Genomic DNA, 23,224 nt, shown 5'->3' with positions numbered 1-23,224 from the left:
TCAGTTTGGGGTTAGCAGAGTATCTCTGTTGCTAGAGTAAAGTCAGTCTCCAAGAGGTGGCTTGTTCTGTCTTAACACTGGAGATAAATATTTTGGTCTGTGATAATTTAAATCAAATAAGCAAAACTCATCTCTACTAACAAGTGCCCAAATGAAATCTGCCTTTGTCATTGGAATTTGGAAGAAGCTAAAGACAATCAAGTAGCTGCAACTCTCTTCATGGACCAACATCAAGGATAAGAGGCAGTGTGACCAAATGGGTAGAACATGGACCTGGTAGTCAGAAGGACCTGAGTCCTAATTCCGGCTCTGCTACTTGTCTGCTGTGTGACCTTGCACAAGTCATTTAACTTCTCTGTGCCTTTGTTCCCTTATCTGGAAAATGGGGATTAGGACTGTGTCCAAATTGATTCTTTTCTGTCTGCTCCAGCACTTAGAACATTATCGGTCGTATAATAAGCACTTAAGAAATACCATAAAAATTTAAGAGGGAGGTAGTAATGGGGCAGGTGATAACACGGTGGAAAAACCAGTCTGAAGTGGTTCCTGTTGGGAAAGAGCACTTTTGGGGAAGGCAGTGGATCTGGAGCAGTGGAGTGGGAGTTCAGGAGAACCCCTGGGGTAAAGAACTCTGTGTAACAAAATGAAACTGTCAGGGCACCTTGCATATGCAGGCAGTGTCACATGACATCCTACAAAACTTGGGGGGGAGGCCTGACGGTGGACTTTTCCCTGCCTCAGGGTGACCAAGTGTCTGAAGATAGCCCCGACTGTATACGTGAATGAAAGTGATGAGTCGAGGGCAATGCCAAGGTTATGGGCAAATAAAACGTTCAATAGTACTAGTATTTGTTAAGTATTCTCTGCCAAGGACTGTACTAAGGACTGGGGTAGATATATGATAGATGAGTTACAATCCCTGCTCCAAATTGGCCTCCTAATCAGAGGGAATAATAATAATAATGATTATATTTGTTAAGCACTTACTATGTGCGATGCACTGTTCTAAGCACAGGAGTAGACACAAGGTAATCAGGTTGTCTCATGTGGGGTTCACAGTCTTAATCCTCATTTTATAGATGAGGTAACTGGGGCACAGAGAAGTTAAGTGACTTGCCCAAGGTAACACAGCAGACAAGTGACGGAGCCAGAACTGGAACCCATGACTTTCAGACTTCCAGGCCCATGCTCTATCCACTGTGACATGCTGCTTCGGGAAGGTGAACAGGCTCTGAATCCCCATTTTACAGATGGGCACTGAGGCACAGAGAAGTTAAGTGACACGTTCAAGATGCCACAGCAGGCAAGTGGCAGAGCCAGGATTAGAGCCCAGTTCCTCTGGTTCCCAGGCCCGTGCTTTTTCCACTAGGCTATGCTTACTTCCTAGCCATATAGTCACGTTTAGCCAGGACAATCCTGTCCAAATGGACTCAAATGGTCTACTATTTAGACTGGTTTTCTTCTCCCTAAACTGTAATTTCCATGTGGACTCTGTTGTACTCTCCCGATATTTTAGTACAGTGTTCTGTACGTAGTAAAGACCCAGGGAAATACTATTGACTTATCTGTCAATGGGGCATTCCAGTTCAGAGACCTGCTGTAGAGAAACAATACACAGTTGAAGAATATTACTTTTTGCCATTCAACGTGGAATGTCTGTTGAAACTTGACCTGGTAAAACTACAGCAGTAAATGGTATTTATAGAGCACTGTCTTGTTTTTGTTTTGTTCTGTTTTGCTTTGCTGTCTCCCCCATTTAGACTGTGAGCCCATCATTGGGCAGGGATAGTCTCTATCTGTTGTGGATTTGTACATTCCAAGTGCTTAGTACAGTGCTCTGCACATAGTAAGTGCTCAATAAGTACTACTGAATGACTGAGCGCTGTACTAAGCATCTGGGAGAGTATGATATAATGAAATCCCAAATCTAAGGGCAATCCAGCTCTTAGTAACATCGAGTTAGAACAAAAAGACAGACATGTTTCAGGCCTAAATGAAGGAATAATTGAAAAGCAGTGAGCATTTTGCATGCTGCGTACCAATTATACAGATCTTTAGTGCCCTCTGCAGACATGTCATATCTTTTCTGTATTTCCACTTTCCTGGCCTTTGAAATTGAAATGAGGGCTCCTAATTGAGAAGAACGGAATTAATTTATTTAGCACATTTAAACTAGCCATCTCAAAAATGAACATGACTTTTCTCTTCACTGCTCTAGTCTTAGAGAATGGTCCTAAAAAACAAGAGCAAAATATTTACTCTCCATTTCCAGAGAGAATAATGCTTAGCTACCTTAGCGACCCACAGTGTTGAAATGCTGCTTCGCAGAAGCTCAGAAAAAGAGGACTTGAAAGCTCAGAAAGACCTGCACTGAAATGTGCAAACTCATTCAGATTTTTTAAAAATTAAGGTTTTAGCTGAGATCCTACCTAGGAATCATTTTCAGAGTGTCTTTTTTCGTTTTGTAGTAAACTCTGCGTTTTATAGAAAAATATCCGTCAACTCCATTCTTGGCCTTCAAAAAAGAGCTTCCTTGAGCCCCAGAGGCTGAAAAACGATTAGAAATGATCCAAGATGCACGTTCCTATCCTTGCTAATCCAATCTAGCTTTTATAATTGAGAATGTGAATACGATTCACTTGTTCAAATAGTTAAATGAGGGGGGCGGGGAGAGATGAAGCATTATCTTGTGGACTTGATGAGAACCGAGATGTCTTCTCTGCATCTTCCAGGTGCAGAAAATCATTTTTCCTCCAGGGAAGACAGCTTCTGTCTGACTTATTCCCCACCTCTTATATTGAGGACGTCTCCTCTATTCTGATTCTCCTCTTCCAAACTCTTATCAGGTGGGGAGATATCTCCTTCATGGCCATCACCTCTAATGATAATTCTAGTATTTAATAATAATAATGATGGCATTTGTTAAGCGCTTATTATGTGCACAGCACTGTTCTAAGTGCTGGGGAGGATACAAGGTGATCAGGTTGTCCCACGTGGAGCTCACAGTCTTAATCCCCCTTTGACAGTTGAGGGAACTGAGGTACAGAGACGTTAAGTGACTTGCCCAGAGTCACACAGCTGACAAGCGGCAGAGCCGGGATTTGAACCCATGACCTCTGACTCCCCAGCCCGTGCTCTTTCCACTCAGCCATGCTGCTTCTCTTGTCAAGCACTTAATAGGTGCCAGGCACTTTATTAAGCTGAAGGGTGGATACAAGCAAATCGGGTTGGATACAGTCCCTATTCCATGTGGGGCTCGCAGTCTCAACCCCTATTTTATCGATGAGGTAACTGAGACACAGAGACGTGAAGTGACTCACCCAAGATTACACAACAGGCAAACGCTACAGCAGAATTAGAACCTGTGACCTTCTGACTTCCAGCCCCGTGCTCTATCCACTACGTCATGCTCCTTCCCCAAAGCAGCCAAGTACCCAAGTTGGCAGTGAAAATGATGAACACGGGTGTCCTTGGCCACATCACTGTCATCACTCAACCTGGGATCCACAAGCATAACAGATGCTTTGGGTAAACAACTAAATCCAGGAACACCTTCAACTGTCTCCCCTGTGAAAAACAGACTTAGTTAACTATAAATAAACAAACAGTTTGATTGTCCACACCCAGTTAAGCAGATGAGAGTGGATATCCACCATTTGATAGTCCTGATTCTCTGGAGGGCTCACATTGTGGGTTGTTACAATGTGTGAATCCCCTATTTCTTCAACAGATAAATGTTCATTTTGGAGCAGCTTCATAAGGGAATAGATAGTTAATGGATTTTAATAGAATATAAAGGAGGCCAAAAATTTAAAACTGTAAAATTTAAACCTAACCTTAAGATTGGTCAGTCCACTAGCTACCAAAATTGTTGGTTTTTTTTTTGTTTGTTTTTGCAAAGTTGATAAGAGTGCAGGTAACATAGTAAGCACTTCGGACTGGTCTGAGGGTGAATTTTGTTAAATTAATTTTTTTCTTTAATCACCTCGTAGCCTTGTTTTTTCATCCCCATTCTCCCCTTGATTCTTCCAAGGTGCAGAGGGAATTAGTGGAGAGGTTCCACATCTAGTACCAAGCAATGTCATGGGTTCTAATCCCTGCCCCGCCACTTGTTTGCTTGGTGACCTTGATCAAGTCACTTCACTTCTCAGGGCCTCAGTTACCTCATCCGTAAAACTGGGATCAAGATTTGTGAGCCCCATGTGGAACAGGGATTGCATCCAACCCGATTTGCTCATACCTATCCCAGCTCTTAGTACAGTGCCTGGCACATACTAAGCGCTTAACAAATACTATAGATGTTATTATTTCATCACCAGTCTCTGCTGGTGTTTTCAAGCAAGATTTAGGAAGCTGAACTTCAGACATTCTCTCTGCACTTGGGAGAGAGAGTGTCCCTTCTGCCTCAGCTCCCAAAGGGACGTAATTATGCTTTGTGAGAAGCACTGTGGTCTAGTGGATAGAGCCCGGGCATGGAGGTCAGAAGGACCTGGTTCTAGTCCCGGCTCTATCACCTGTCTTCTAGGTGACCTTTGCCAAGTCACTTCACCTCTCTGGGCCTCAGTTACCTCATCTGAAAAAAGGGGATTAAGACTGTGAGACCCATGTGAGACATGGATTGTGTCCAACCTGATTACCTTGTATATCTACCCCAGTGCTTAGAACTGTGGCTGACACATAGTAAGTACTTAACCAATACCATAAAAAAGAAAGATTGGATTTAGCTACTGGCATAAACTCCTTGAGGGCAAAGATTGAGTCTACTTACTCCCATATAGTCCCATAAATAATAATATTTAATAATAATGATGAGAAGCAGCGTAGTTCAGTGGAAAGAGCCTGGGCTTCAGAGTCAGAGGTCATGGGTTCGACTCCCGGCTCTGCTACTTGTCAGCTGTGTGACTGTGGGCAAGTCACTTCACTTCTCTGTGCCTCAGTTACCTCATCTGTAAAATGGGGATTAATAGTGAGCCTCATGTAGGACAACCTAATTACCCTGTATCTACCCCAGCGCTTAGAACAGTGCTCTGCACATAGTAAGCGCTTAACAAATACCAACATTATTATTACTAAGCACTTACTATATCCCAGGCACTGTACTAAGCACAGGGGTGGATACAAGCAAATTGGGTTGAACACAGTCTGTCCCCCACATGGGGCTCACATTCTCAATCCCCATTTTACAGATGAGATAACTGAGGCATAGAGAAGTGACTTGCCCAAGGGTTATAGAGCAGATAAGTGGCAGAGCTGGGATTATAACCCAGGTCCTTCTGACTCCCAGGACCCTGCTCTATTCACTAGGCCATGCTGCTTCTCATTTTTTTATTGAGCCCTTAGTGCTATTTTTTGAGCGCTCACTGCGTGCAGAGCACTATACGAAATGTTTGGGTGCGTACAATACAACAGAGATGGTAGTATCGTTTGCTGCCCACAGAGGAATTGATAAAGGGCTCGAGGTATAATAAATACAGGTACTCAATACGTACTATTTAATCTACAGAAGCATCTTTTCCTCTACAGGGAGGAAGTTTAATCTGGAAAAGCCCATTCAAGGAGGACCTTGAAATGTAAGGCAGAGCCAGCTCTGAACTGCTATTCGAGCCTCTCTCTGGTAGCTCTTTTTCTGCAGAACACTCCCCCTCGGCTCTAACAGGTCCTTGAAAAGCCTTTAAAAACTTCAGTGGGGCCTCTTTAAAATAATCTCTGCAGAATTTAAAGACAATCCTTTTCCATTTTCATAGAGGAAAAGAAAGGGGAATTGAAACCAAGTGTGTTTCTAACCTTGGCCATAGAAAGATGGGAAGCACTCTTGTTTTAGTAATGAATTGCCTTATCAACTCTGAGCTGTTAAAATGATTTGGGTTTAGTGTCACTCCCCTATTGGAACTGTAAATATCCTCTGGTAGGAATTTCATTTGCTTGCTTTTTCATTCCTTTAGTTGCAACCAAAATCATTTAATGAAAAAGGAACTCTAAGGCCACCTAATCTCCTCAACAGAAATGTGCAAAAGTACTAAATGGGCACGGAATTACCAAGCCCCATCTGTGTTTGGAGACTGTCTCAGAGCAGATGAAGTGCCCTGAAACCAGTAATGCTCAAAGATGTTACCAAGATCAGAAAGAGAACATGAAAAATGGTAAAGGTCAAATGAGTTCAAACTGAAATTAAGAGTGTAAAAGAAGAAAAAAGCACACGTGCATGTCCCCCTCTTGCCCCCCGGCCTTAGTCTGTTTCATTTCTGTTCTCCGGTTCAGAGCATACAGAGGAAGATGACTACATTTATCACTTTTCCATGCAGAAACACAAATAGTGGGTTTGGGCTTGGAGCACATGGATGGTGGGAGAAGGAGAGCATTTAAAAAAAAAAAAAACCCTATGGTGCCTATTGCCCCTGTAGAATCTTCCAGATTGGTGCAAAAGTCTTTGACCATCATGGACCCATTAAAGGATGTTGAATCATTTTCTGAAGGTTCCTTGATACTCATGCCTAAAATATAATTTTGTCACCCTATACTGACTCCTTTCATTCCCCACCTCCGTCTTTCTTCTGCCTGAAAACAAATTTAAAACCCAGGAACAGACATAGAAAAAAAGACAGAGTTGATCATTTCTTTTCTTTCTCAGTTTTTGGAAGTTGCACTCTCCAAGCTAGAAGATAACATATTGCACAGACAAACAATACCGAATAGCCAAGACCAGCTTGAGGAAAAACAGGTGATTATTTTGCCTGTAGTGTAATCTTTGGGCAAATCATTTAACTTCTCTGAGCCTTCTTTTCCTCATCTGAAAAACTTGGATTTTGTCCAACCAAATGATCTGGAATTTACCCCAGGGCTTAGTACAGTGCTCTAAATGCTGTAGTTACTCAAATACTGTTATTTATCAATCTCCTTACTGTGTGTAGGGCTCTGTACTAAGTGCTTGGAGAAAATTCAATATGATAGAGTTCGTAGACGCCTTGCTCACAGTGAGCTTACAGGGTATTGATTGGTACTTAACAAATATAAATATTATTGGTTTTTCTTTCTTTTTTGGTCTAGAATTCCTGAAAGTCCTCCCTGTTATGATGCATACGAGAATCGGAAGGTTCACTCATGAAGAGCAGTGGGGCATGATAGACTCTTCAAGTCAACAGTGCTATGCTGCAGCTAAATCCAATTTTGGCTTTCTAACGGGGAATATCCTCACAGCCTCAGATAAAAATCAGTAGCAAAAGGCAGAACATTTTGAGCAGAGGGTTTTCCCGACTCACACTTGTTTGGCCAGAGCTTTGATAGTGTTGATGGGGAGGAAGAGAAGCAGTGTGGCTTAGTGAATCCTGAAGATCACTGTAGTAAGCCTTTGGGAGAGTACAAGATAACAGGGTTATAAGATATGTCCCCTGGTCACAACAAGCTTACAGTCATGAGTTGAAAAGCAGCGTAGCTTAGTTAGAAGAGCACAGGACTGGGAGTCAGAAGAACCTGGCTTCTAATCTCAGCTCTGCCACTTGTCTGCTGAGTGACCTTGGACAAGTCACTTCACTAATCTCTATGTCAGTTATCTCATTTGCAAAATGAAGATTAAGACTGAGAGCCTCATGTGAGTCATGGACTGCATCCAACCTTTTTTAGCTTAGCACAGTGCCTGGTACATAGTAAGCACTTAAACAAATACCATAAAAAAAGAGAGTGAAGTCCAGCATATGCCTATCATATGGACAACTAAGCTATTTTTTGTCCTTTCCTCCACTGCATTGACTAATATACCGTTGGGTCTAATATATGTCATTCATTGGACTGTAGCTGCTTCAAGTAGAACCAGCTATAACTCAATGAGTTTTCTACTCTACAGTTTATTGAGGATGATAGTATTTTTACTGTGGCACTCGTTAGGCACTTAACATGTCCTAGGCACTGCAGTAAACATCAGGGCAGATACAAGATAGGTTGGACATAGGCCCTGTCTTTCATGGGGCTCACAGTCTAAATTGGAAGGAGGAGGATTTAATCCCCATTTGACACTTGAGGTGACAGAGGCACAGAGAAGTTAAGTGACTTGCCCAAATTCACATGGCAGAGACGGGTTTAGAAGCCAGTTGTTCTGATTCCCAAGCCCTTCCTCTTTGGGCTAGGGCAAACTGCTTCTACTATGTTTATCTATACATAATGCTTATTGCTGCACAAAGAAAAACTTTGTCCATCTTCTTAGCCAAACAGCCTTTGCTGTAATACAAGAAATGCGGGCATTAGAATTAAAGAACAGAACTGAGTTATCATCCATATTTATAATTGTCACTTCTTGTGAAGAATACTAGGCATAGTTAGGAAACTAATATCTACTCTGGTCATCCCCTGGTAGAAACCTTATAAAATAATAAGATCCAAAAGATTTGTTTGTTGTTGAATAAGCAGGCAAAAAATTATTATTTTTTCTAAGTATTTTAAGAAAGTAAAGTTGGATTGGAAACGTTGCAGACTTTTTTTTAATTTAAAGTATGCCGTCATTGACCACTGTAAATAACCAGGATTGAAGTGCCTATGTACTTCAGTGTACGTTTCTATGAATGTCTTAGCATCACTTCCTGAAGTCACCCTTAGAAACCTATGCGTTGAATACTAAGAGTGCTACTTAGGATTTCAAGAATAGAGGAAACCCTCAACACAATTTATCAAATCCCTCTTTGAAATAGCATCTAGACACCAACACAGACGTAAACCAGAGTAGAACTTGGCAAGGCACACTGAATTAATTTTTGTCCCTATATATCTGGAATTTGATTTTAAACTACTCACTAGTGAGGCAGTTCAAGGCAAATGAAAATATTTGGTGAGAGAGGAACAAAACCACATATGCGTAATGAGCGTATGTACATGTTTATCCATATACATTAGGCACATCATGTATCCCTGACGTGAATATAGCGGTCCCAGGACAGACTCCAGAAAGAAGTATTGCTTTAGCTGTTTACTCTACGAATATTCAGATTTCTCCATGCTAGCTAGCTAAGGAACTCTTTCTGCAACTCCTGGTAATGTTCTTGGCAGGGAAATCTTCTTGGAGGAGGTGCTAGGAAACTCCTTCTTTATCTTGGATTTCGATTCCACTCTTTCCCCGCTGAGTGGAACGCTAATCAAGTAACTTCAGAGCGGCCTGTTGAGGCAGTCGGTGGAACGGAGACCCACTTCGACTTCAAGGTTGTTCGGTCCAAGAGCTAAATACAGGATGTGGGCTTAGCCTTGGGCATAGAAATTTCCTTTAGTGTTGCACCCAAAACAAGGTGTCTACAACAGTTCCCTTCACTCTTTCTTCCACCACCACCCCTAAACCCTGGAGGTAAGCCCAAGCTCTGTTAGGAAACCAGAGGCGAGCTGCTACCAGCCGACCACTTATGTCCGTGGAGTAATGAAGACTGGAGTTAAGATAAAAATGCAAAATGGCTCTTTCCTCACTCCGCTTTCCTAAATACAGAACGCTCCGTGCCAGGAAAGGTTCTTAGTATCTTATTTGCATCTCCGATCTGGCGTGGGGACAAGAATATTGCTTTCAAAGACTCTAGTTGCAATGAACATATAGGGAATAACTTTTGTAAAGATTCTCTTGCCAACTCTGGTAGCTGTGGATGATGCATTAGCATTTTCAGAAGACGGTGGAGGGGGGTGGTGTTTTTAGGCTTCTGCTTATTATGTGTACTTGCAAACTGAAAATGGTGAGAGAGATGTAATTTGGGAAATGATCTCGATGTGTTTGTCATCTTTCAGGGGCTGTGACTAACTGCCCTAACTTGGCATGGGTAATCGATCAGTAGTCTTTTTTGAGCACTTACTGTTGAAGATCACTATACTGAGCAGTTGGGAGAGTACAACAGAATAAGCAGACATCCCTCCGTTTCAGGATTTTTGGTGGTATTTTCAAGCACTTACTGTGTACAGAGCACTGTCCTAAGCACTCAGGAGAGTATACTACGACCAAGTTGGTAGACATGTTCTCTACCCCAAAGAGGTTAGAGTTTTATAACTGGATGAGTACAGAACCTTTATTTTTATTTTTTTCCACAGAACGTTCGCATTAGTCATCCTCAATTCTCCCTACTTTACAGATGGGGAAGTTGACAGCTGACTCTATAACTGAACTATTCTGTCCTACCTCCATCAACTTTGCACTTGACAGTGCTGTCTCTCAAAGCTTGGGCGCTAAAATCCACCAATTTAAAGGATTTTTAAGAGTCCCAAGCTTCCTGATTAGCTGTCACCTGCTTGGTGGGCCCTTAATCCCCTGGTAAATCCTTCAATATGGACTTTAAGACAAACTTCATTCTGGCAAAGTGAAGAGAAAATTAGAGAAGCAGTATGGTCAAGTGGATAGAGCATGGGCCTGGGGGTCAGAATGTCCTGGGTTCTAATACCGTCTCAACCACTTCTCTGCTGTGTGACTTTGGGCAAGTCACTTCACTTCTCTGTGCCTCAGTTACCTCATCTGTAAAATGGGGGTTAAGACTGTAGAGCCCCATGTGGGACCTGATTACCGCCTATCTACCCCAGCACTTAGTACAGTGCCTGGCACAGAGGAAGCACATAATCGTATTTGATCAATCAATCATACGTACTGAGTACTTACCGTGTGCCGGGCACTGTACTAATCACTTTGGGAGAGTACCACAAAACAATATAACAGGCACATTTCCTGCCCACAACAAGCTTACAGTCTTGAGGGAGAGACAGACAATATAAATGAGAAGCAGTGTGGCTCAGTGGAAAGAGTCCAGGCTTGGGAGTCAAAGGTCTTGGGTTCGAATCCTGTCTCTGCCACTTGTCATCTGTGTGACCTTGGGCAAGTCACTTGACTTCTCTGTGCCTCAGTTCCCTCATCTGTAAAATGGGGATTAAAACTGTGAGCCTCACGTGGGACAACCTGATTACCCTGTATCTACCCCAGCACTTAGAACAGTGTTTTGCACATAGTAAGCGCTTAACAAATACCAACATTATTAAATTACTTAAAAAGCATTTTAAAGAATTGAAGAAATTGTTTGGGTAATCTTTGTGCTTAAACTACTTTTGTTTTGGTTTACAGAAACAATTCATATTTTTAGCCATCATATGAAGTAGTAGGATTAAGCACCCACTATGTGCATTCTTTTTTTCTAAGTGCTTAGTTCACCCTTACAGAGTGGTTTGGATTTATTCAGTGCACTCTGTGTAGGCTCGATCATAAAAATTTGACTGCTCATAGATGTCTTCTATATACATCTACAAGAGAATCTACATTCTACAAGAGTCCTAACTCTTTTGTTACAGTACTCTGTAATATCAGAACTCAAAGAAGCCTACCTCGCTTACGATCTTAAGTGTTAAAAGAGCCCTATAAATCAATCAACCTTTTTTTTACTGAGCACTTATGAAAGTACTGAGCACTTGGGAAAGTACAATATAATAGGGTTGGGAGGAAATTAATCAGCCCAGATGTGTGTCGGAAGGTGTCTTTTAAGATACTGTATTGATCCTAGCCTCCAAAAGGGATTCAGCTCTTTTTTGGTGAGGACAGACGTGCCTTCCTGCTTCAATTCCTGAGTGACCAAAACATTTTCACTGACATTTCAAGTTGATGTTTTAATTGGCTGATTTGAATAAAACTCAGACAAGTTATCTTGCTCATTTTTATTTTCTGTCTCTCAGCCTGCTAGCCAACACAAAGAAGACAGCAGGGCAGGGCCGCTTCGCCCCTACGATTCTTGCACTGTTTTGTTTTGCTCTTAATGTATTTAAATTCATGCCTTGTTAAATTAGAAACTTCATCCTCCAGGAATTAAAGTGGGCCATTACCTACAGCAAGTCCCTGCAGTTTTCTCAAAAGGGCAGGAAAAATGCTGACTCTATTTTAAAAAAAACCAAAAAGCATATTTTCTTTAAAGCGAGGTTAGTTTCCTCCTCCCCTAGCGTAAAGTAAGCAGAAATCTAGAGCTTTTAACACCTAGGGTGACATTTTAGGAAGCAGAAAGTTTATTTGAATGAAGGCATGTGGAGTTTTTTGTCGACCCCCTGTCTCCCCTTTAGAAGTCTGAACGATCATGTCGGTCATTGTGGCGTTACTTGTATGTGTTGTGTGGGGCTTGCTTAGAAGATAATAATAATAATAAAGCTTTGCTGTGTGCTGAGGTAAATGATAGGTGATCACGTGAAATCTCTGTCCCACATGGGGTTTGACATCAAAGAGTTTGAAAGAGCTAATTCCCTAGGTACATCTTACAGAAGGGAAAACAGGCTCAGAGAGGTTAAGTGACTTGTCCAAGATCACACAGGAAGGCAGTAGCTTGCTACTTCCCATTTCCAGCCTCCGTCCACTACGACGGGATCACCTGCAGCTGGCACCTCGGTTAAGTTTTAGTCCTGATGCACTGAGGATTGCTTCCTATTATATTAATGTTTGCCTTCCTCTCTAGACCGAAAGCTCATTGTGGGCAGGGAATGTGTTAGTTTATTGTTGTATTGTGCTCTCCCAAGTGCTTAGTACAGTGCTCTACACACAGTAAGCACTCAGTAAAGGTGACTGACTAGAGGTAGATTCACAAATTTGATTCCCACATCTTACAGACAGATGAAGAAAATGTTCAGCCTTAATAATAATGAAACTACTAATAATAGTAATAACAGTGGCATTTAATTCCTTACTACATGCCTATCACTGTGGTGGATTTTTTTTAATGGTATCTGTTAAAGTGCTTACTACATGCCAGGCATTGTGCCAAGTGCTGGAGGATAGATACTAACTAAGCGGGTTTTCCACAGTCCACGTCCTCTGTGGAGCTCACTGTCTTAAAACAGGGAGTAACTGAGGCACGGAGAAGATACGAGGGTAGATACAAGGTGATCGGATCAGACACGTTTCCTGTTCGACATGGAGCTTCCAGTCTTTGATTTATTCCCCATTTTACAGATGAGGAAACTGAGCCACAAGGAAGTTAAGTAATTTGCCCCAAGTCACAGAGCCAGGACTAGAACCCAAGTCCTCCAACGCCCAGGCCTCTGCTCTTTCTGCTAGACTCCGCCGTTTCTCAGCCTTGCTCCCGGGGAGATGTCGGTGTGACAGGGAAGGGGGACAATTGGACTGGAACCCGATTATCCCTATTAATCCTCCTCCCTCACTTCCTGAGCCAACCTGGAGACTGAGAAAGGCAGCAGCAAAGTCCCTTTCCAGATGGATCATTACCCATTTCCTCTCTCCATTGCAGTGTATCTTTTACCAAACAGATTGAAAAGGGCTAATGAAGGGAGCCATAAAAATTCCAATCGATCACCGTGGCCAGGACTCGACTTTCTCTTCATGCAGAAAACTGGCGCCTGGGCCCTACTAGCCTCACCAATCAATAAATGGAAAATATTGAGCATTCACTGTGTGCAGAGTACTGTACTAAATGCTGGGGCGGGTACAATGCAACAGAGTTGGTAGATATGTTCCCTGCCCACAGCGAGCTTTCAGCCTAGAGGGGGAGACAGACATAGATATAGATACATTTTGGATATGAATTTGAGGGTGAAGCTGAGAGAGGAGAGAATAAAGGGTGTAAATTCAAGTGCAGTGCTGACACCGAAGGGAGCAGGAGAAGCAAGACTGACATTCGACTCATCTAGGAACTCGAAATGAGATAACAATTTGTTTCATCAGTGATAATTGACTAAGGAAGACACAAATAGGCTTTTTTTCCCTTCAATCTTCTTTCCTTGAAGCAGTGTGGCGTAGTGGAAAGAGAGCAGGCCTGGAAGTCAGGACATGAGTAGTAATCTGTGCTGTGCCCCTTTCCTGCTCTGTGACACTGGACAAGTCATTTCACTTCTCTGTAACTCAGTTTCCTCATGTTTAAAGTGGGGAAGAAATACCTTTTTTCCCTTCCTCTAAGACTCTGACTCCTGGGTGAGACAGGGATTGTGTTTGACATGATAATCTTGTACCTACCCCAATGTGTAACATAAAGTGCTTCACAAATACCACAATCAGCTGTATTTATTGGGTTTGGGAGAATATAGTGCAAGAATATAGCAGAGCTGGTAGACACGTTCCCTCCCTACACCGACCTAATAGTCGATAGGGGGATACAAAAATCAATATACCTGTAACTTATTTCAACACCTATCTCCCCTGCTATAGTGTAAACTACTTAAGGGCAGGGATTGTGTCTTTAATCTTTCTTGTACAGTAAAAAGCATCGTGGCCTAGTGGATAGAGCACACGCCTGTGAGTCAGCAGGACTTGGGTTCTAATCCTGGCTTTGCCACGTGTCTGCTGTGTGACCTTGGGCAAGTCACATCATTTCTCATGCCTCCATGACCTCATCTGTAAAATGGGGATTTGTGAGCCCTATGTGGGACAGGGACTGTGTCTAACCAGATTAATTTCTATCTACCCCAGCAGTTAGGACAGTGCCTGGCACATAGTAAGTGCTTAACAATTACCACAATTACTATTATTACAGTGCTCTGCACAGAGTAAGCACTCAGATACTATCGATTGAGACACCTTTTACCCTCAAGCCAGAATATGAAAAATGCTCATTTTTCAAATTGAATCATTTTCAATTCCATTTTTGTGGTACTTACATCATTTGAGTGCAGCCTTAGTGACATTTGAGTTCCCTGTCCTTGGTTTTAATAATAATACCTTATATGTGTAAAGACTTTTATTTTTCCAGTGACTTTCAAATTAATTGTTTAATTTCTCAGAAGGTGTCTGTGAGGTAAAAATAATAAAAAAGGGATCTTTGTCTCTATTTTACAGATGAGGAAACCGAGGCAACAGAGAGATTAAATTACTCAACTAAGATCCGACAGCCTGTAGCAGAACTGAGACTAGAACCCAGGTCTTCTGACTCCTAGCTCTTGTACTTTTTACATTAAGCCATACATTTCCTTAGGGCTCATGGGTTTGAGTTCTAAAAATGTTTTTCAGTAAGAAAGTTTTTCTTATGAGAAAGGAGTGGGCAGTGAATGAAGAGGAAGGGCCTCGGGCTTGGTGGGACAAGCAGAAGTACATAGCAAATACAGCTTTGAAATTCATAGGTTGGTATTTGAACTCCTGGTTGGTATCATAGGTGAGTCACACGTATTTAGCATAGGTTGAATCTGTCTCTGTCAAAAACTGGTCAAGCCTCAGTTACCTTGGAATCCAAATGTTCTTTTTTCTCAAGGGAGAAGGGTTCCTTCAAGATAGATTAAGGTCACTGGCAGAGCAATCTGGAGAAGCTCTGTCCTCTGTTAGTTATATCTCCAGGAAGAAAGAACAGGGATTGGTTTTTTTGAGTTTTTTTAATGGTGCTGTTAAGCACTTTCTGTGGTTGCCAGGAGCTGTACTAAGCACTGGGGTAGATGCAAGAAAATAAGGTTAGACACAGTCCATGCCCCACATAGCGTTCAGTTTTAATCCCCATTTTACCGATGAGGTACATGAGGTGCCGAGAGGTGAAGTGAATTTGCCAAGGTCACATAGCAGACAAGTGGCAGAGCTGGGATTAGAACCCTGGTCCTTTGACTCCCAAGCCTGGGCTGTATCCTTCTGCCATGGTGTTTCTCAGGGCAGTTATCTCATCTGTAAAATGGGGATTGAGACTGAGCCCCACGTGGGATAGGGACCGTGTCCAAGACAATTTGCTTGTATTCATTCATTCAATAATATTTATGGAGCGCTTACTATGTGTAGAGCACTGTACTAAGCGCTTGGAATGTACAATTTGGCGACTGAGACAACACCTGCCCATTGACGGGCTTACAGTCTATCCTCCCCAGTGTTTAGTACGGTGCCTCCCAAACAGTAAGTGCATTACAAATATTATTATTATTATTCTACAGAGACCTCTTTGACCTGTCCCAAGCAGCCAACTGAAGCTCACTCCAGCACAGACCTCAACCCCACCAGCCTGTGTGTCAGTTTTATTTCCAAAATGAGTGCTCATACTGAACATGGGAAAATAGGTTATTTTCCCCTCGGCTTCCCCTGAGGCCCAGCAGAGACTAAGCATACCCCTCACCCTGTCTTCCCAATAAATATCATTCATATTTGCTGTGTTCTATATGTGTTCAGGACACCCGTACTAAGCACTTGGGAAAGTCCAACACAATAATATAATAAACAGGTTCCCTGCCCACAGTGAGTCTAGGGAACAGACAGACATTAAAATTAATAATTATGGATGTGTACATAAGTGCTATGAGGCTGGGCAATGCAGAAGGGACTGGAAAAGGAGGAAATGATGGCTTAGTCAGAACTCTAATCTTTTTAAAATGCTGACTTCTCAATTTCTTCAAGATGATAAAATGGAGACTCTGCTGAGGGCAGGGTTAGTGTCTACCAACTCTATTAATAATAATGATAATAATAATTATGGTGTTAAGTGATTACTGTGTGCCAGACACTGTACTGAGCACCGGGGTGGATACAAGCAAAGTCGGTTGGACACAATCCCTGTCCCACATGGGGCTCACAGTCTCAATCCCCATTTTACAGATGGGGTAACTGAGGCCCAAAGAAGGAAGTGACTTGTCAAGGTCATTAGAGCCCATGGAATTAGAACCCAAGACCTTCTGACTCCCAGAACCATGCTCTATCCACTTCTGCCATGCTGCTTCACTCCGTTGTACTCTCCCCGGTTCTTAATACAGTGCTCCTCCAATAGCAAGTGTTTAATAAATATCATCGACTGGAAAGAAAAATATCTTTAATATAAATTATTAGAAAATCATTCCTCATGAAACAAAGTGAGATGAAACAAACCCCTAACATTTCTGCAGGCAGTAGAGGCAAAAAATCCCTCCTGATGGTTGACTCTATTTTAACCCCGTTTAATTTTTCGCTAGGTATCATTTATGTTCTGAGGCCTCAAGTAAGCTGAGCGGTAAAACAGCGGATATGCAATTCATCGGCAGCGACGAAATATTACAATGATATTGGAAGTGGGGGGTGGTGTGATTTGCTTCCTCAGTTGTCCCACTGTATCCGAGGGAAAATATTGTTTTTTCATACAAAGTGAAAAGGAGAAATATAGGCTTCCCTTTAGCAGCACAGGGGACATCGTGCCCGAAAGCTGATCCGCTGTTGCCTCAAAGACCCATATCAGTTTCAAGAGGAGATATTTTTTCTTCCCTCCCCTACCATGATAACAGATATTGAATGTGGTGAATAATCAATAGGGGCTTCCGGAAGCATAAATTCACAGTTAGGTCTAACAAAGCTGGTTGTGAGAGGAAGCGGAAACAGAGGATGTGAACTTTGCCTTAGGTTTCTCCTTTCTTTTGACAAGGATTTGGCTGAAAAAGGATGATGAGAGCTATGGTGCAGCTCCCATTTGAATTGTATAGTTTCCGAGCATAAGGAGATGGCAATTTATTCATCTCACTGCTCACTTTGGGAGTCCCTTCAATGACCAGGGTGGTATTTTCAGATGCTTAAATAATATATTTGTTAGCCTCACTAGCTTAGGGCTCGGCCGGATCGTGGCCGAATGGAAAGAGCAAAGGACTGAGAGTCAGGAGACCTGGGTTCCAATTCTGCCTCCGCCACCTGTCGGCTGTGTCAAGTTAAGTGGCTAAACATCTCTGTGCCTCCATTTTCTCAAATGGAAAATAATAATAATGTTGGTATTTGTTAAGTGCTTACTATGTGCAGAGCATTGTTCTAAGCGCTGGGGTAGATACAGGGTAATCAGATTGTCCCACGTGAGGCTCACAGTTAATCCCCATTTTACAAATGAGGTAACTGAGGCACAGAGAAGTTAAGTGACTTGCCCACAGTCACACAGCTGACAAGTTGGGGGGATTTGAACCCATGACCTCTGACTCCTAAGCCCGGGCTCTTTCCACTGAGCCACACTGCTTCTCTAAATGCATATACTCCCTCCTGCTTAGACGATGAGCCTCGTGCAAGCCTCGTGATTACATTTACTCTAGAGCTTGGTGCATAGTAAGCACTTAACACATATCGCAATTATTATTTACAAACTCAAAGTTTGAGGATAGGAGATATTCTTATACATCGGGCCATCGCAGTTCTTAATGTCTTTTAGAATGGGCAATGCTTTATACTATTTTTGCAATCAGATTGGTTTTGCAAATATTTCTACTAGGGGACATGTTTTCTATTTATAAACTAACCGAAAGATTTTGAAACATCTTTGGCAGTTAATACCCCCAAATCATGTTCTGCAGTTATAACCCAAACCGTATTCAGCTTTGTTTGTCAAGCAATTCCAGCAGGCAGCCATGCACAGTCTGTAAGACACTTGGCTGGTCAAGTACGATGTTTTGAATGAAAATAAAGGGATTTCGTTTAGAAAACGCTTCCCTATGTCATTACAGCTACTGCTCCTCTGGGCCCTTCACCTGTGAAATAGTGACCATTAAATGGATTCTTATCACATTCATGTGAATTCAGGGTCACTGGCCTGGCATTTCCACTGATTACTGGGATTGGAGCCTTCTTTTGCAAGGAAATCCTTACTGCCACTGTGTATTTGGCTGCGGGAGTTCTGATGTTGAAGCAGTGGTAGCAGTGGTAGCAGTGGTTTAGCAGTAGCTAAACTGAGCAGTGGAAGTATTTTTTTTTAATGGCATTAAAAAAATACTATGTGACAGGCCCTATTCTAAGTGCTGGGGTAGGTCCAAGATGATCAGGGTGGACATATTCCCTGCCCCATTGGAGCCCACAGTCTTAATACCCGTTTTACAGATAAAGGAACTGAGGCCTAGAGAAGTTGAGCAACTTGCCCAAGGTCAAACATCAGAAAAGTGGTAGTCAGGATTAGAACCCAGGTTCTCGTGACTCCCAGGCCCGTGTTCTACCACACCACTTGTGTTGTCGGAGGGACCGTTTGATTGAAGAAATTCGGGGATAATAGTAGTAATAGTATTTAGGAAGAACTTACTGGAAATAATGCAGAAGTGGGAATGAGACAGTCCTTGACCTTCAGAGGATTCACAATATAATAGACTGGTGGAAATGGACAGATAAGAGAATCAGCAGGACTTAGTGGAAAGAGCACGGGCTTAGGAGTCAGAGGTCGTGGGTTCTAATCCCACCTCCGCCACTCATCAGCTGGGCGACTTTGGGCTAGTCACTTCTCTTCTCTGTGCCTCAGCTACTGCATCTGTAAAATGGGGATTAAGACTGTGAGGGCCAAATGGAACAACCTGATTACCTTGTATTTACCCCAGTGCTTAGAACAAGGCTTGGCATACTGTAAGCGCTTAACAAATACCATTATTATTATTATTACTAAGGAATAATGAAAGAAAAACCCATCAAAATAACATAAGACAGGGACAGATGAAATAAAAACAAGCATCAGTGGGGTAATGGAAATAGAGGAGCTGAATTTCGGGCTCCTAGCAGCTTAGCGTGCTAGGCATCCCCAGAGCCGCAGAGATTTCTACAGCCGCAGCTGCCGCAGCCTTTGTGGGCTTTTGCAGAGTTCTTATGCTCTGTCTGCTTTCCTTTTTTCCTCACCTGAGCGGAACAGGCAGGATGGGATGGGGGCTGTGTCGAGACCGTAAGTGTCTCGACAGGCAGCAAGGCTGCAGCTGTGCCACTTTGGGCTAGTCACTCACTTCTCTGTGCCTCAGTTCCCTCGTTGGCAAAACTGGAGTTCAGTACCTGGACTCCATCCTATTTAGACTGTGAACCCCAAGTGGGTTCTGATTATCTCGTATTTACTCCAGTGCTTAGTACAGTCCTTGGCATATGAGGTTCTTATCCTCTCTCCACTATGACCTTTGGCAAGTCAATTCACTTCTCTGTGCCTCAGTTACCTCATATCTGTAAAATGTGAATTAAGACTGTGAGCCAGATGTGGTGTAGGGACTCTGTCCTGCCCAATTTGCTTGTATCCCCTCCAGCGCTAAATCTGTGCTTAGCACATAGTAAGAAATTAACAAATACCACAATTATTATTATTATAATATAGAAAGTGCTTAACAAAGGCCACGATTCTTATCATTATTGTTTCAAGAAGAATCCTGTGCTTTCGGCAGGGTGGTCCCGGATGATGGATGAGGGGGTTGCATGTTACACCACACACGACACCAGGCTTGGCGTGATGTGTGCTGCCTCGTATATCACACGTGGGATGACATACGTGGACCTCATAGGCGGTTAGTTTGCAGAAGGCTGTATCACCCAATCCTCAAGTGTTGCTCATGGGGGATTCCAGACAGACATTACTATACATGAATTATAGCTCTGTACATAAGTGTTCTGGGGCTGGGGGTTAGGTGAATAAAGTGTGAAAATCCAAGAGCACGGGTTACAAAGAAGGGAGGGGGAAAGAGGAAATGTGGGCTTAATTGGGGAAGGCCTCTTGGTCAAGATGTGCTTTTAATAAGGCATTGAAAGTGGGGAGAGTATGTTGTCCTTTTCTAAAATCTTACGTGACCTATGCACTGTACGGTATACAAATGGAGGCAGGCGCATTAGTAATTACACAGTAGAAGTCTTGTCGGATCACAAAGTAAGTTGGGACCCTAAAGCTTTAATAATGGGACAGAACACGTAGAGGCATTTAAAAAGTTCACTTCATAACCTGATGAACAATTCAGTGGTCAATCCTTCTTGTAGGGAGTACCGAGAGATCAATTCGATATCGTATGTGATTTAGGTTGATACATTGAATTGAAACTACCCCAGATTTAACCATCAGATATTGAATGTGTTTTTTCAGTTAGGCCCTTGGTTTATCCTGATTGTGACTGACAAGTGAAGAGAAGTGAAACACCTTGATGCCCGATCCAGGGGATAACTTTACATCACACCTGGGCAACTCCCGCTTTGAGCATATGAGGCAAGTTTCTCCTCCGTGCCGCTGTTCTGGTTAATACCATTTACACTTGTTCCGAGAGTGGAAATTCCATTGACGTCAAGAGAAGTTCCAGATATGGAACCCGCAGGAAAAAATTGGAACGTGAGTTTAAGATGGCGTATTTGTTCAGCTCCATGTTGTATACGGATATGTTAGTCTAACTTCACTTAGGAAGAAATTCACTCACCTACATTTAAACGTCTTCTGTCTCTCACCAGGGCATTATGAACTTTGAAGGTGAATTAATTCAGTTAAGAGGAAAATAGAGTAACACTGAATGCCTTATGAGCAGACATTAATTTTTCCAAAGTATCTCATCTAACCACAGGAATATTTTTCCCTATGAAGTCGTATTTAAATATTTATTTTAAAATGGCAAAGTGCCTTCATATAAAAACACAAAAAAGTGTTTGAATTGGCAACATTAAAGCTAAATAAATGCCTAAGTATGGCTCAGATATTGACATTCATTATTTCTCATGAGAAAAAAATGTACCTTAAAAGAAGAACTGCAAATATTGGCTATTTTCTTGTTGTTGCAAATCAGAGTGAGCTTAGAAAGTCTGGGGGTAATTCACGTGTTCATGAACTGTAATCTCAAAAAAGAAAAAAAAGAAAAAGTGAAACATCTCTTGTAAATTTTACAAAAATGGATGAAAACATCCACAACTGAAGACTGATGGGGGCTTTGTCAGGGGCATTGGTTTATTATGAATTAATTTGAAAGAATAATGGCGTTCTTAAGTACCAAGCACTTAAATAGGGGCAAATCAATCAGCTCAAACAGTCCTTGTCCCACATGAGGACCACAGTCTGAGTAGAACAGGTAATTCTCTGAGGAATGCTGAGGAGGAAAGAGATAATCAGAAAAATTTAGTGACTTTCCCAAGGTCACACAATATGAATGATAATCTATAATGTGTATCCACAATGGACAATCTTTGAATATAGCCAGCTAGGGAGTGAAGATGCTTCTGCTATCTTTGCTCATTTCCCCTTTCCTCCTTCTGACTGAGATTTGGCCGGTATTTCTCTGCGGAGCACCGTACTAAGTGATTGGGAGAGTAAAAAACAATAATAATGTTGGTATTTGTTAAGTGCTTACTATGTGCCGAGCACTGTTCTAAGTGCTGGGGTAGATACAGAGTAATCAGGTTGTCCCACGTGAGGTTCACAGTTAATCCCCATTTTACAGATGAGGTAACGGAGGCACAGAGAAGTGAAGTGACTTGCCCACAGTCACACAGCTGACAAGTGGCAGAGCCGAAATTCGAACTCATGACCTTTGACTCCCAAGCCCGTGCTCTTTCCACTGAGCCACGCTGCTTCTCGAGTTAGTAGACGTGTTCCCTGCCCACAATGAACTTAAAGCCTAGAGGTGGAGACAAACACTAAAATAAATAATGGATGAGCTGATCGTATTTAGTGAGTGCTTACTGTGTGCAGAGTGCTGTACTACTTATGGGTCAGTCAGTCATCTTGACTGAGCATTTACTGTGTGCAGAGTGCTGTACTAAGCACCTGGGAGAGTACAATATAACGAATGTCGGGGAGATTCTCTTCTTCCTCATGTTAACACCTACCTTCTTCTCTGCAGTATTCCAGAAGGAGATATATTTTCAGGTTTAGGGGTTTTAATCTTCTAACTGTACCTCTGAAGGGATCCAACCCTTCCTCGACCCCAGTGTAAATCCCTGCACGACACACTGTTGCCAGCCAATTAACTTTTGGGCCTTGGAGTGACTGACTGTACTCCATCCAAGTTTCATCCCAACCTTCACTCCCCACCTCCCCTCCCATTGAGGAAGCTGGAGGAGCAGGGAATGGGAGTTGGGAAGATGGGCATAATCATGGACTGGATCCAAATCTCATTGTCCTGCCTATGACGCTGAGCCGGACGCCTGATCTCTCCTTCCTGGTTTTCTGGATTTCACACCCTGCTCACTGATATCAGCACACAAGACTTCCAGATTAAGTTCCAGCAGTGGAATTGAGTGGAACTAGGTTTATATAGCTTATCCTAGGTTCTGTACTTAAATAATAATAATAATAATAATAATAATGCTATTTATTAAGCACTTACTCTGTGCCCGGCACTGAACTAAGTGCTGGGATGTATACAAGCTAATCAGGTTAGACACAGTCCCTGTCCCACATGGGGCTCACAGTTTCAATTCCCATTTTGCAAATGAGGTAACTGAGGGACTGAGAAGTTACTACGCCATGCTGCGTCTGAAGTGGATATTACCTGAAGAGTTCAAGAAAAGTAAGCAAGGAGGAAGAAAAATGGAGTTCCATTTGTACTTAGGCCACTTGTTTGGAATATGTGTGTGACTGAAATGTTGTTCTGCTCACAGTAAACACTCAAAAATAATAATTGTAGAATTTGTTAAGCACTTACTATATGC

General features: G+C 42.4%; 1 long non-coding RNA gene across 2 annotated transcripts in view; it reads left to right on the top strand.

The window, feature by feature from the left end:
• The window catches only part of LOC114816976, a 49,766-nt gene extending 27,855 nt beyond the window's left edge, over positions 1-21,911 (top strand). Inside the window, exon 5 of one of the 2 annotated variants that reach the window (XR_003764792.1) lies at positions 20,679-21,911. This is a non-coding gene — a long non-coding RNA (uncharacterized LOC114816976). Of the gene's footprint in view, positions 1-7,044; positions 7,459-20,678 lie in introns of those variants that run through there. The other variant, XR_003764793.1, reaches the window with a different exon arrangement.
• Positions 21,912-23,224: the final 1,313 nt, after the last annotated feature.

This window comes from Ornithorhynchus anatinus, chromosome 15, assembly GCF_004115215.2.
Source record: "Ornithorhynchus anatinus isolate Pmale09 chromosome 15, mOrnAna1.pri.v4, whole genome shotgun sequence".
Taxonomy (NCBI): domain Eukaryota; kingdom Metazoa; phylum Chordata; class Mammalia; order Monotremata; family Ornithorhynchidae; genus Ornithorhynchus; species Ornithorhynchus anatinus.
Note: the sequence above shows the minus strand (reverse complement) of the source record. Positions and strands in the feature narration are given on the sequence as shown.